This window comes from Thermobia domestica, chromosome 17, assembly GCF_964235325.1.
Source record: "Thermobia domestica chromosome 17, izTheDome1.hap1.1, whole genome shotgun sequence".
NCBI classification, from domain to species: Eukaryota; Metazoa; Arthropoda; class Insecta; order Zygentoma; family Lepismatidae; genus Thermobia; species Thermobia domestica.
The window spans coordinates 134,871,383-134,887,164 of NC_137470.1; the positions used below are offsets into that span (position 1 = coordinate 134,871,383).

General features: G+C 37.9%; 1 long non-coding RNA gene across 3 annotated transcripts in view; it reads left to right on the plus strand.

The window, feature by feature from the left end:
* Positions 1–15,782, plus strand: part of LOC145674359 (uncharacterized) — a 107,199-nt gene that overhangs the window by 19,669 nt on the left and 71,748 nt on the right. For 2 of the 3 annotated variants that reach the window (XR_014128906.1, XR_014128904.1), the window contains exons 2-3: positions 2,384–2,621; positions 14,488–14,977. This is a non-coding gene — a long non-coding RNA (uncharacterized LOC145674359). Of the gene's footprint in view, positions 1–2,383; positions 2,626–14,487; positions 14,978–15,782 lie in introns of all 3 variants that reach the window. The other variant, XR_014128905.1, reaches the window with a different exon arrangement.

A 15,782-nucleotide genomic window follows, 5' to 3' on the forward strand; every position in this document is an offset into this window, starting at 1 on the left:
CATTAATTAGACACTCCTAAGTGTATTTTGGCGTCACCGTTTTACTTTCGAGTGACCATAGAAGAGAAGAAAGTATAGTATCATGAATAAAATAGAATTTGATATTTCAACGGATATACAAGTTTCATGGTCCCTACAACCGAAGAAGTGATAGTGTTTCAAAACAACACCGACAACGTTTGGGAGATGATTGCCGACACCAAGATAAGATGAAAAGTATAGACCAACCTGGGTGCACAAATGCTGAAAGAATTAAATTTAAAGGTCCATAGCTCCAAAACTGTGGGACCTATCGTAGCCGGGTCAAGATTTCACTTAGGAACTAACACGTGCACTATCCAAAAATTTCGTTTTTCAGAATCCTAAGGTACTCACGTAACAATTTTTATAGTGGGAGTTTGGCTACGGACATATAATTTGAAGTACCTCAGGATTCTGAAACTTGGATATTTGGATAGCACACATACTAGTTTCTAAGTGAAGTCTTGACCCGACTACGATAGGTCCCATAGTTTTACAACTATGGACCTCTACAAATAAAATACACTTGTGTCTGTTGACGTTGAACATTCTTTTTGTGCACACAAATGGTTACTTTGTGATCGCGTTGTGAAGATGAAGCCTCGTTAAAAAAAAAAAAAGTTCAATTTTATTTACAGGGTGCGGCACGTAAAACCAGCCCGTCGTAATATCAGATATATATTGCGTTTTTGGCGACAATTAAATTATTTTCAGCTTCCTACCAAGAGATGGCATGTCGAGCTGGGGTCGAGACACGTGACCTGCAGGTGCACGTGTGAAGTAGCAGCACCCGCAGCCAGTGAAACGTCTCCAAACCAGTTCGGAAGTAGGCCTCGTTGTGTGAAGTCGGGTGCATATCTGGTAATGCTGTATTCGATAATCGAGCGTGTTGCCATTGTTGAAGCGTTCGTTTGTACTGGATCTTTTGTGAAAACAAAATTTGTTTCACGAGAAATTTCCAGAACTGTCTGTGCCAGCAAAAAGCACCATACAGGACTTGATTGGAAACAGGATCTGTTCAAAATACTTCCAGCAAAATACCACCATCTATTTGCACACCTGAATTAAAGAGGAAATGGCAAGTAGTCCTCGTAAGTCATCCAGGAAATTGAGTCAACATGTTCCAGTGAATAAGAAAAGTTCCAGACGTGTTTTAAGGATTCTGAAGTTAAAACCGTACCGGATAAGTGTGCAACAGCGAAAGGAGCCTACTACAGAAGAGGGTGCATTTCTGTTCATGACTTGAGAAATATTGCCAGTGGTGTTTTGGACGCACTAATGCTCATCATGAGTGATGGGGTGGGGTTCCATCTGTCTGGGTACGTAAATTCCCAAAACAACCGGTATTGGTCGACAGAAAATCCACACGAAACCCACCATGTATCCTTGCAAGACGAGAAGATTGGTATTTGGTGTGCCATTTCCGCCTCACACGTTATGGGACCCATATTCTTTGAGACCACAGTCAACGGTACCGTGTATTTGGGAATCCTGGAGGAGTTTTATTCAAACTTGACAGAAGAGGAGCGTCAGTTACTTTCAGCGGAACGGTTCAACAAGCCACACATCGTATGCATCATTGTCCCATGCTCATGAGATGTTTACATCAGAGAAAACAATGAGCAAAGACTTGTGGCTTCCTCGGTCACTAGACTTGTACACTTGTGAATTTTACTTGTGGGGCCTGTTAAAGTGAGGAGTATACGAAACAAATCAACACACAATTGAAGAACTCAAGACTTCTATCCAGGATGTCATCAATACCATCTCCACACAAGAATTTACAGGTGTGTATATAAATCTCCTCATACGTGCTCAGAAGTGTGTTGAAGTGGGCGAAGAAGGTGAGTAATCATATTCAAAACATTATATTTCATTTTATGTGTTGAATTTGTTTACTCATTGATTATGTTCATCTTCTGATGTCTTACGAAAGGGTTTTAGGTGTCACACCCTGTATTTTAACAGTTTTCCTCATTTGTGAATTTTATTGAAATGTTTAATATTTTCTGTTTAAACAGTTTTCTGGACTTGTGACTTTAGTAATACTGTGTTCTGGGAATTGTTTTGGGCAGGTATTTCAATACATGAGTGAATTTTGAGTCCTGATGTATGATGTAATCAGTTTTGACACTTTTCGTGCGAATATTTACACTTGAAACTTGCAATTTTTCTCTAAAAGTTTGCATCGTTTTTGTGCAGAATTTTCCACCTACGACTCCTAACTCTAGTTATTAAACCCCAGCCGGTCCAGTAATCCTTTCACTTTCAGATGGGTTTTTTCTTGGTATAGAGGAGGGAGCATGTAGCTTTGTAACAATAATAATATGTACTGTATAGTATATTAATCTATTGTCTACAGGGATCGCCTATGTACAATTGCTGCTGAACAACACAACATTCGGGAGGCCTGCGCTGCTATTTCTACTGGGACTTTGCAAAGAATGAGCAAGTTTTCTGTATCGTGTGGTTATGTGTGCAGAACAAGATGGACAACACTTCGAACGCCTACTACATTGACTACAGTTGCAGCGTTATTCTACCTCTTACGGAATGTTTCAACAGGGAGGTGACTTCAACTAGATCTCTCTTGTATTCAAGTAGGTTAGGATCTCTTGTATGAGATGATTTGTTATTTTCACTTTTGATACCTGGCCCCCTCACATAAGTGTATCAACATTACCATAAATACACACAATCGGTAGGAAACTTTGTCAAAAAACGGGCACTTCCTTTTAATTTATTTTTGTATTTCATTTCTTTCTTTATGGCATTCGTGTCATTTCTTTAACAGGTAGGTCACTTGCACTGGTATTTCTTGTGTGAGACTTGCAGTTACTTTCTCCTGATATCATTCATTTGCCATGAAAACAAGGACGGTACGTCGTTTTGTATCTATCCCCACTCTTTTCCCGTATTTGTGACGCCACTGCCGAGGACATTGAAGTCGTATGTGACCTTCATTATTCCCGTTCTTCTTGGTCCACGACACTCCCAACTACACTTTTTTTATTCACTGTTATCGAGCAATGACATGGCAACGTTGTATTGTTCTTTACTATTAAGCACTTCATTAATGGTTCAATTTTAAAAGATTCAAGGTTCTAGACTTAAAACGGGTACTTTTCGGCAACACCTTTCTCTTATTTTCTCCTAGCTTCAATACTGATCAATTAGACCTATGTACCCAGGCCAATGAGACCAGTGTGTATTATATGTATATATAGTAATATACAGGGTGTTTCAAAACAACGCCAACAACGTTTCGGAGGTGATTCCTGACACCAAGATAAGACAAAAAGTATAGATCAACCTGGGTGCACAAATACTTCCTTTCGGTGTTATAGGCCGCGGAAAACATTTAAAAAAATGAACTTTAAAGGTCCGTAGCTCCAAAACTAAGGAACCTACCGTAGTCGGGTCAAGACTTCAGTTAGGAACTAGTATGTGTCCTATCCAACAAGTTTCAGAATCCTCCGGTACTTCCGCAACAATTTTTATAGAGGTAGTTTGTGAGTACTTCAAATTATATGCCCGTAGCCAAACTCCATCTTTAAAAATTGTTACGTGAGTACATTAGGATTTTTGGATAGTGAGCATATTAGTTCCTAAGTGAAGTCTTGACCCGACTACGAATGTCCCATAGTTTTGGAGCTATGGACCTTTGAAGTTCATTTTCTGATGTTTTCGGCAGCCTATAACTCCCAAAGGAAGCATTTGTACAGCCAGGTTGGTCTATATTTTTTGTCTTATCTTGGTGTCAGGAATCACCTCCCAAACGTTGTCGATGTTGTTTTGAAACATCCTGTATAACTTACATTAGATTCTTGAAAAATCCCACTTTGAAAACTTCTAGTTCTTCCCTGGAGTCTTGTTCAGAGGATAAAACATAGGAGTAATTGAATATAACATGAAGGAAATATAAAGGAACGGACTCGCAGGGAAAAGCAGTGAAAAGATTTTCATGAAGATATTTTTACCATTGTAGGCAATATTTTCATCAAGTGGAAAGACTAGTCATGGGAATTCCTTACCTCCTTTTCTTTACTTAGGAGGTGTGATCAAAAAATACAGTGACTAATTTTATTAGAAACAATACGCTTACATGAGATTTGATTTAATCTCCTTCAAACTACTATCCTTGGCCAGCAATGCAACGTATCCCAACGTTGAATCCATGACTGGCAGCATATTTGGAAGGCTTCTTTTGGAAGGGCGTTGTGGCTCTCTCAATGTCAGGAATGGTGTCAAAACTTTTCTTTAAGCACGGTTTTAACTTTTGGGAAGAGCCAGAAGTCGCATGGTGCTATATATGAAGAGCACAGCGAATGTGGAAAGACAGGAATATTTTTTTCGGCCAAAAACTCGTGGATCAAAAGCAAGGTGTGCCGCGGGGCATTTTCATGGTGAAGAAGTGTCTTTGCCCATTTAATCAGCGGTGAAAATGCTTTTCACGAACTCATACGAGGTGTTTAGTTCTTCGGAAAGCTTTCGAATAGTCATTCGCCTATTTAAACAAATCATTTGTGCCGATTTTTGCACGTTTTCATCTGTTTTTGGACGTCGAAGGATCCACTCCTTGCCGCTTTTTAATCGTTCATACCACTTGTAAACAATCTTCTATGCTACTGCTTCATCTCCATACATTGATTTTGACTATTCGTGAGCTCCTTTGGCACCTTTTAACTGCTTAGAACAAAACTTAATGTTGTCGCGCGACAGACACTTTTAACAAATCCTCACTCTTCTGCCTCTGGAAGCCAACTAACATGTCACAACTCGTTCACACTCGACATTGACTGTACCAAAAGTTTAGGCTACCGGGCTTACTAGTTGAAATGGATAAAACATCGATATATGGTACTGTGCAACTATATTCGCTGTACTTTTTGATCACTCCTTGCATCTGGTTCTTCACTCTTTTGAAAGTAAGCCCCTTAAACCCTCTCAAGTAGTTGTGATGTGTGTGAACGTCACGACGTGACTCAGTTCTTACTTAACGTCTGTATTGTCTGTTTTCAGTTTTTTCAGACGTGATTGTATTCACTTCTAAAATTAAAATAAAGTGAAGGAGCTATCGTAGAGATTTAAATACCTACTGTGAGATCGCGAGTAGGTGAAGGAAGCAATCACTTAAATGGTTAACACACAAATATCAGACACTGTACGCTGCTATAGATATGTAAATGACGTACTGTTCCTGTATAAAGAAAACTCGAAATTGGATTTGTTAACCAGTAAGCTGAGCCTAAAATTTACCGTGGAGAATGAAAAAGAGGGTAAACTTATCTACTTTGACAATAGCCAATAAAAGGTTATGCTTCACACTCACCGCTATAAATCACAAAACACTAATCTTTCCGCTTTACCTACTTTGAACTTAACATTGGACGTAACTAATAACAAGTTCGTCATTAGTGTTCGTCATAACGCAGATACAGTGTGTATACACTATATATCCGTGCATACATCAGTGACCCAATATAATACCTGAAGACTATATTTCTTGCTTCTATGAGATTTTCTTCGGTAGAATTAAAGAAAGAGTTCGATTATATTCAGGCTAAATAATTTGAGTGGATATCCCGTATTCACTTTAATCACCTCACTGCTGCGGTCGTCACAGTAACGGTACCGGAATTTACTGCCATCATTGTGGCTATCATCGCATTGACAGTGAGTGGCTATTATGCTAGAAAACTATAGAATTATAACCGGCTCTGTAAACTTTTATTTTTATTGTACTTTAAATTTAATATATTTTGCCAAGAAGAAAAGAACAAACAAAAGAAAGATTACTACACATAATTTTATGTTAAAAAATCCTTAGTAAAATATTAAGAGTTGTTACACAATCTCGACTGTGAATTCACTTCATGTGCTAAAGACAGCTTCCTCATTATGTAAATCGTACATTGATAAATTTCATCCTCTAAACCAAATTCCGACTTGTACATGAACCCGGGTTTCTGAATCAGTCTTTCGAGCTCGTACCTCTGCGTCATAACCAAGGGCACTTTGGGTAACAACCTCAGCAAAAATAATAATATACAACCTTAAAATACTTCCGGGACGGTATGGTGTGTAGCCAAATTTTATATCGTACGTCGTCTCTATGTCGCTCTGAAACTTAAAATTATATCTTCACTTCCAACTACAAACATCTCCGTCAATATCTGTAAAAGTTAAAAAAGAGTAACATTTACCATCAAATAGCAGCCATCACTGTAGGCTTCTACTAATTCAAGTACTTCTGCTGAGATTGTGCTCTTAGTGGCCAAGTTACTGGACAATTACTTCAATTGAAAATAAGCAGCTATGTGCTTAAGTGAGATCTGTCAACTGCCATGAATGCATCTTGATATAATGAAATTGCAATATATGTATAATGTGTAAACTACTTTAATTTCACATAGGTAAATAATAATAATAATAATAATAATAATAATAATAATAAAGACAACCACAGAGTGTAAGATTCAATCGGAATTTTTAATCGTCGTCATGTTCTGCCATCTATCATGGTTAAAAAGAAGCACCATGAACTGATTTTCTGCTTTATGGTGCTGTGTCAGCACCATTGAAAAGGTTAAATTGGTACAATCACAATAAAAGAAATCTAGGTTTCGACAGACCTGAAACTGAGATAATGGTTTTGATTTCCTATATTACCCAGATTGACGACTGCATTGATTGATATTTTTTGATAAATTTGTGAACGGTATTAAATAGGGATGGCCACAAAGTTCGGGTTCCGCGAGAAACCGGTTCCAGATCTGGATCTGAAAACACGGTTCAGAACCGGATCTTAGGAACCGGTTCCAGACCTGGATCCGAAAGCCCCCAAAGAGCCGTAAAGAAGGCACAAAGTTCACCTTCAAAACACTGCAAAAAGGACCATGCGCTTGTGCCCTCCCCGCCCAGACCCGCTTGTGCCCCCAGAAAAAAATTGGTCCACCAGTGGGTGTATAGCGAAATGAGTTGGCCAGTTTTCCTGTTTAGCCAATGAGTTTGCCAGTATCCCAGTTTATTTAGCCAAATGAGACAAGCGGCCGCCGCCTGGGCGCCTCCCTGTCGCTTCCACCATTTCATCTAGCACACTGTTCACAGCCTGCCAGCAGCTCGGGTTTAGCGTAGGGATGGTTACAAAGTTTCGGTTCCAGCGAAACCGGTTCCGCGAGGAACCGGTTCTTGGAGATCTTGTTTTCAGAACCGGTTCCAGACCTGGATCCGAAAAACCGGTTCCGGAACCGGATCTTTTAGAATCGGATCCGTTCAGACCCGAAAACCGGTTCCACCAGGAACCGGTTCTGACCGTCCCTAGTATTAAAACCCTCGTGACTATGCATAAGAGCTTTACCCAATTTAATAGCTATTACACGGATCCCAATGAAAACCAAGGAATCCACGAAATACAATGCAACTGCCTGAGGGTTATAGCACGACGAAAAGAAATTTTAGAGTGATAATATAGGATGTTGGATTCAGGCTTTTCGAAACATTTAAAACAACAAAATAGAGTAGACTGAAGAGTTGTACTTAGGGCAAAATATAAAAGAGAAAAGCCGTTAACATCCATATTTATTTTTTAACATCCATAACTTAATATAAATAAGGTTTGGTTAACTAAAGAATTCGAGAAATCATGGTACAGCATTATCAATATCAGCATGAGTTGGCAACTTTTTTTTTCAACATAACAACGCACAACCAAATCCCACCATTTCGCAGTGTGCCATAGTGTCACTTTACAAGTGACTGATAAGTGAAATGGAACATGGAGCGTGCTCGTATATTGAGTTACTAGTCAAGATATATTCTGTGGTTGTAGAATCGGGTGTAGATTATGGCGTAACCTGGATTCGTCTTGAAACTCAAAACTGTGGTAACTGCTCGGCACTGCTTTCTTCTTTATGCAGAATTTGTGAAAGATGTAATAATCCTGTACTTCAACACAACGCAATTCGATGTCCTATGTGTCTGGTTTCTTCTTCCTTCCGTTTAGGAGCAGGCTCCAATCCTACCGACTACACCAGTTGTTGCTGTATTATATTAGGCGTATGGTAGTTGAAGGATAATCAATTCATATGATTACGTTATTATTAGACTTCCAAACTATGCTATGCATAAGGTCGAAGTCTTGTAGAACTGTCCGTCTGTCGACAGGTATCAGAGCAAAAACGGTAAGAGATATCCAGAAGTTTTTTCTTTCTTTTTCAGTGAATTCAGCGTCCAGAGAATAGGTTTCATCTCCTCAGTTAACTCTTTGTTCAATGCGGAAGCGGTTCAGTTTAACCATTTCTGGTTTCAACGTTTACCGCCATAGAACGAAATCAGTAACAGAGAGCTAGATGCAATTTTTTGCAAACGATTAGGCGCCTCAAAAAAACATATCATGATTATCCAAAAACTCTGCCAAAACCAGAAGTGTTCAAATTTTTTATTACTTAGTGTTTCAATACTGATTTTCGTAGAGCAGAAATGGTATACCCTATCAAAATTAAGTTTTTTGCAATCGATTAAGCATCCTAAGAATAGGTTCCATCTGCTCCGTTAACAGTCTATACAGACCGGAAGAGGTTCAAATTAATCATTTCTTGTTTCAAAGTTGATCAGCATAGAACAAAAACTGTAACAGATAGCGAGAAGTGCTTTTTTGCAAACGATTCAGCGTCTAAAGACAACATATCATGGTTGTCTACAACTTTCTTCCAAAACCGGAAATGGTTCAAATTTACCAGTATTTCCGGTTTTAATAATGATTTCCTTAGAGTAAAATGGTAAGTGCTATGAAGATGCGTTTTTATCGATTCAGGTTGTCAAGGACAAGTTTCATATGTTCCGCTAACCTGTGTTCAAACCGGAATTGATTCATTTTTTCCCTTTCCGGTTTCAAAATTTATCACTGTAGAATAGAAATAGTAGTAGAGAGCTACAAACTGTATTTGCAAATCAGTGCAACGTCTCAATCGTATATATATATATATATATATATATATATATATATATATATATATATTAACAACCAGCAACGCTATATGGGGACCGGAAATGGTTGAATTTATTAGTACTTCCAGTTTCAGAGTTTCATAGAGCAAATACAATAAGAGCTATCGAAGTGTTCTTTCACAATTGATTCAGCGTCCTAATAATAGGTCATTTCTCCTTCATATACCTCTGTTCAAACCGGAGATAGCTCAAATTATAATGATTTTTGGCATCAGCATAGAATAAAAACAGTAAAAGAGCCAGTAATGACTTTTTGATATGGATGCAACCTCTGAGGAACAGGTTCTATCTTTGATCTTATTAATCTGTTGCAACCAGTAGTTGGAGGTGTACTGCTTCAAGATTGAGTTTTGAATTCCCATAGTTTGGAAGTCTCAATTTCACATTCTGAAATGATACTCACTTGTTGATATTTGCAGTCGTGAATTTGTTAGCCCTCGTCGCTGATCTATAAATATACCACATTGACTTGACACCTAGTCTTCGGTTCCAAGCGCTGCAATCGGCTGAAAGAAATCCAGTGCCTTTGGCGCAGACGGCTGCAAGGCTCTCTCGCTGAGCAATAGCTGAACTCTTATTCGATCAACGCGTGGGTGTGTTGAGGGTGTGAGCTTTCGTTCACATTTTTGCCATGGCTCAAGACATTTTGGCAGCACTATAGTAGCCGACATGTGTGCCTTTGGTGCGCATGGTCCTGGGTTTGATTCCCAATAGAGGAACACAAAATATTTAATTTCAAATCATTCACTTCCATTATTCATACGTCTCCTTTAGCCTTAAGCCTAATCGTGGGATGCTAAACTAAATTTTTTTTTTTGTTGTGAATTTGCCAAATTAAACTATTTTCGTATTAGCTTAACCAGAAGCATCAAATGTAAGTATATACGTTGAATTCCGAATCGTGTTAACCCATTGTTTTCATATAAAATATTAATATACGTTATTTGCGGATCAGTTGTTAGATAGTTGTAATCTTCGTTAACGGGAGACAGTCAAATTAAGTACTGCAGAAACTTTATCTCCCGAGTTGCATGAAAATGTGTTTTATATGTGGTTTCTTGGTTTGTAAAAAGATATTTCAGCCAAGCTGCTGCTAATTAGCTATTTTAAAATAATGTTTCTTGGAAATAAGCTTCCTGTATTTTGTGTCTAAAGTACAAAAATACTTTAAAAATTACGAAATCATGGTCACGAAGACGTGTTTCAACCATAAAAACAAAACTAAGCATTTATCGGTGTTTGCCAATTAAAAGGTTAAGATGGCAATTGAACAGCTATATGGTTGCCATGGTAAACAATCATGTTATTTTCCCGCAGTAAAATTTTATTGACACAAGTATCCAAGTAGTTACTATATCGGACTCATCCTCAATCATCAGTAGACTTACTTTCTTAATTAAATGCAAAAATATCTGTAATAATCCAAACATTGGACTTGCCCTTCACAATAATACATCGTTATGCCATAATCTACACTCGATTGTATAAGGCCGTGTGGACTTTGTGGTGGACAACATCGTGTCCGTGAGTTTTCTTACTCCCGTCCCCTCCCACTTTCTTCATTCCACCATTTCCTTCATTCTCTCATCATCACCGTCCCCTTTAGCCAAACCGGAATAACGGTGGGACGTAAAACTCAAAGATTTCATTTCATTTTCATTTCGATTGTACAACCTAGTGGGCACGGTGGCTCAGTGGTAGAGCGCTTATCTCTGGGGCATGGGGTCCCTGGTTCGATCCACGACTAAGTAAGTTTGTGGTGGACAACATCGTGTCCGTGAGTTTTCTTAAAGTACTCCCGTTTCTTCCCCCATTCTCATTCCACCAATTCTTCCATTATCATTCATTTACCTTAATTATTCATCTTCCTTAGTCTACAGGACCATCGTCAGCTACGGCCCCTTAGTACCTTACCATTTTCCTCTCGTAACATGAGATTTAGCGTACAGGAGGTAGCTGACCTTTCGGCCGTTGTGGCGCCACTAACGTGGAGTAAACAGGGCAGGTTGTCTATTGTCACATAAGTCTGAGTGGATTTTGGCAAGTGTAGTGTGGTGGTTTTACGTTAAAAAAAAAAAAAAAAAAAAAAATCGCGTGGCGTGTGTAGGCACTATAGTTGCAAAATACTTGCAGTATCTTTATGTGCTGAAATTAACAGAACAAAAAAAAGTGCCCTTTTATTGTTTTAACTATGGTATATTGTTGTGTACATTTTGTAAAAGTGGGAAAGAGAACTCTGTTTCTTTCCATGAATTTCCCTTGGATTCTCAACAATCCGATGCGTGGTTGAAGGCGATATATAGGGAAAATTTCACCCCAAATTGTAATTCTACGTCATCTGTAGTGTGTAGTTTACATTTTAGTAAAAATGATTACCATTCAGATACAAGAAGAAGAATTCTGAAGAGAAGAAGTGTTCCAAGTGTGTTTAATGACTACCCCTCCCACAAAATTTTGAAACTTGTTTAACCCCGTAGAAAAATTTCAGAAAGAATAAAGACATAAAGAAAAGAAAAACGAAGTCATATGTGAGTCCTTCAGTAGTGAACACAAAGAAGCTGCTGTTGTTGATTGCAACGATATACTCAATGAAGACAAATATGTGTGTTCTGTTGGGCTACAAACAGATAATCAGACACTTGACAGCAAGTGGAAAACAGCTTGTATAGAAAAAAAAAAAAAAAAATACGTGTTAAGTTGTAGCGAGCACAAATGAAAATACGCGACCAAGAGCAACAAATAAATACTTGGAAAGATAAATTATTTCGAAAATAAATATCATTCCTCATGAAGTGACTTTGTGGTGGACAAACACCGTGTGCGTGGGTTTTCTCGGGGTTCTCCCGTTTCCTCCCACTTTCTTCATTCCACCATTTCATTCATTACTCATTATCACCGTCTCCTTTAGCCTAACCGGCATAACCGTGGGACGTAAAACTCAAAGATTTCATTTTTTTCCTCATGAAGTGGTATAGTTGCTGCATACAAATGAGATCTAAATAATCAAAAAGGTGGGTTTCTCTTGGAGTAAGTGCTTTATTTCAATAAATCACGTCCTCGGTGGTCTGCTGACGTAATAAAAATTGCATTGTTTGGCAATATGTTTCTCGAAAAGGCTACAAATATGCACAAAATGTTCTTCAACTACCTAGCCGATCAACATTGTCATGCTATGTTGGAGATATGTCATGTGATGTGGGGGTCACACCTCTAATTGAGTAGCGCTTAACATTAGAGTGCAAATGAAATGAAGAAAGCGGGAAAGATGTGTTCCCTTTGTGTAGACGAAATATCAATAAAACAACGTGTGACTTACAACAAGAAACTCGATGTGTTCTTCGGCGAGAAAAATACATCATTCTATGTAACTGAGAATGACAATCAATCTGCCAATGGATTTGATTCAAGTTCTGAGCCACCAAAATTTTCAGAAAGAAAGACTGTACTTGCCAATAATTTACTTTTCTTTCTTTTGTGTGGTATCTCTACAAAGTACAAGCTATAAGCGGCGTACTTTTTCTCTAAAATGTTGTCAGGTGTAGAACTGCATAGACTGACAATAATTGTTATTTAAAAAGTTGAGGCATGCGGGTTTCGAGTGTTAAGGCTTGTCACCGACAACCATAAAACCAATGTAAATATGATAAAAAGACTCAGTCAAACAAAAACAAAAAATCTTAAACCATTCGTTGACATCCTGAAGATGCAAGCAGACCACTATACATAGGTTTCGAACAATGCCACATACTTAAAAATGTTCGAACAATGTTTCTAGAGAGAACAATGTATGATGCAGAGGAAGAAATTAGTGGCACTCACATGAAAAATTTCTACGCGCTGCAGTCCAAGGATAATGTGAAACTTGTCCGATTTCTGTCTCGAAAACATCTTTCACCAACAAATTCGGAGAAAATGAATGTTAAAAAAGCTAAGCAAATATTTTGAAATGAACTAATTGCCGCAGTGGAATTCCTCAAAGACAACTCCATATATCCTAAGGCACACACTTTCTCACGTGCTGGTGCAACTTTAAAATTCATGAGAAACAAAAAAAGTGATTTGATATTCATGATGTGTGCAGTCCATAATACAACCAGATAGGACGCATTTCTTTAGTATCCATGATGAAAGGTTGAAGTGTTTGGAAAATGATTTTCCCAAATACTTGCGCGAGGTAAAAGATTCAAGTAAAGAACATGGATGTATACTCATGTCCAAAATTATTGTCGCTTATCTATAACTGTCTTCTTGTAAGAATATAATTTGATAATGATTTTGTAGGATATTTTTAATATTGATATTATGTGTATAATCGGAAAGTGTGTATTTGTGGTAAATTTCATAGAAAAAGAATTATAAATACGAAAATTAGAATGAGTAAAACATAATGTTGCTAAATGAACAAGAAAATTTTATTTTCTTTTTATTCTTATTTACTGCTCTTTTGACATAAAATTAACCACACATATGTCTCAGCCGATTATACACATACTAACATTATAAGAAATACCGGGCAAATTCGCTATCATATTATATTTCTACAACAACATATTTATAGACATGCAACAATAATTTTGGACGTGAGTGTACATTCCTCAGTAAGGAGACGTATGAGGCAATTTTACTTACGTCAGAGTCTACAGCTCAATGCGTTCGGTACCTTCTTCAATCAGGTTACCACCTTGTGCTCACTCGATCCTTTAATAGTGTCCCCATCGAATTCTTCTTCAGCGGTTTAAGACAGATGTCTGGGAACAATAATATGTTGGGTAGCAGAGCCATTGTATGTACAATAAATCGAATTCTGAAAACTGGATTACTATCGTTACCTTCCACCGCAAATCCTACTACTATTTCTGAGGAAAATATTCTCTATCACTTTCCTGATTCTGAAACATATATCCCCATACCACATACTGTTACGTAATTATTAACTGGTCTTCATACTGATCCTAGTAAGTGTTGCGCTTTGTTTGTGTAATTAATTTGATTTATTTATGTTTCTGAATGGTAATGGGATCTATTCGTAGTTTGGTTCTTTTCTAAAGAAAAAAATAGACCTAAAACCTTTAACTTTTGGGCAAGGGCGCCGATTTCTGTGTAACTTCGGTGGACCCTACGCACATACGCATTAATAGAACAGGAAAACGAATTACCATGTACTGTAGAGATTGGAGAACCTACTTTAACGTAGCATTTTGGGCCCTCCATTAGGGGACTCCATTTCAACTTTGGAGGCCCGGGCTTCCTAAAACCCCTCCTCCCGGGATCGGTGCCCTTGCTAATGTGATAGAAGAAAAGAGCAGAGTCTTTATAACGCAAATGAATTACAATCCTTAACAATTCAGACTACGCAATCTTTAAGTACAAGAAGTTAGTCATTTCATAACATTTTAGCTTATTGTTTACTACTATTGTCACAATTTGTATAATATTTCAATATGCCCTTTTTTTCAGACATTGGATCAAGTACAGTGAAATTAGCTTCTACTGCTTTCTTAGGAGGTTCTGTACAGAAAATTAAGTAGAGATTGTGCCTCATGCCACAAACTTATCAGTCAGGACACATGCAATTCCACGCTCATGAGCTTGATATATCTATATAAACAAGACAGTAGAAACATAATGTGCTATCTTACAAAAGAACTAGTATGTGTGATTCACGTGGTTGAAAAGTTTGTTGAAAAGGCCCATCGGTTTGTGAACACCCGAATTTCGGAAATCTTTCCGCCTATATTGTTTCCTTTCTTCAACACGTTTCGTATTTGATGTGCCCCTTTTCGGACAATCACTCATCCAATTAAGTGTAAAAATTTGTGTAGTTCCAGTGTTGCTGAAGAACATAGCAGATGTTGAAACAGAATGTTTTGAACATGCAAAATTTCTAAATGCCAAACCATTATCTCGGAGAGTGCTGCGTTTGTAAGCTGTAAAGGATTTTTTCCCGGTAAGTGTTTGTATTATCTTTTATTCTTAATTAACTATACTAATTGTATTCAATTTTAAAAGCAGTTTAGTTTCTGTGATACTATAGGTGTATTTAGTGTTTACTTATAAATAGCTGGGAAACTTTAAAATCCTTTTCCTATTATTTCATTTGCCCGTTACGAGTAAATATTCGTCTACGTAACTAGCGCCACAGTGGCTCCTAAAGAAATTAGACTCTGTTCGCTTGTCTGTGGTATTTGGAAAGGCGCGAAGAGATCGTAGCTGGCAATGACAGGACACAATCGTAGGACGTTAAACTGAAAGATTTCATTTCGTTTCGATTGTACAACCACAGAATTTTACAACCAATTCTCGTAAACATTCTGAATATTACGAGCGGTTTCCACTCAAGCTCCATTTCACACTTAAGTGTGATACATAAATTACCAAAATATTTTCACTGCCCTTGCCCAAAGGGCCCGTTCTTTCTTTTTTTTTTCTGTGTTTATCCTCCTCGAACAAGGCTTCAGGGGAGAGCCGATAACTTGAAACTACAAGGATTCGTCAGAAAATCTAAACTAAGTAATATGATTAGTAAAATTCCTGATCGTGTTAACGTACTGTTTGAATGTATATTAGGTGTTCCAGGTAGTAAGTATTGATGGCCGGAACAGGTTCCTGGTGGAACCAGTTTTCGACTCTGAACGGATCCGGTTCCGGAACCGGGTTTTCGGATCATGATCTGGAACCGGTTTTCGACTCTCAACGGAACCGGTTTTCGGATCATGTTCTGGAACCGGTTCTGAAAACCGGATCTCCAAGAA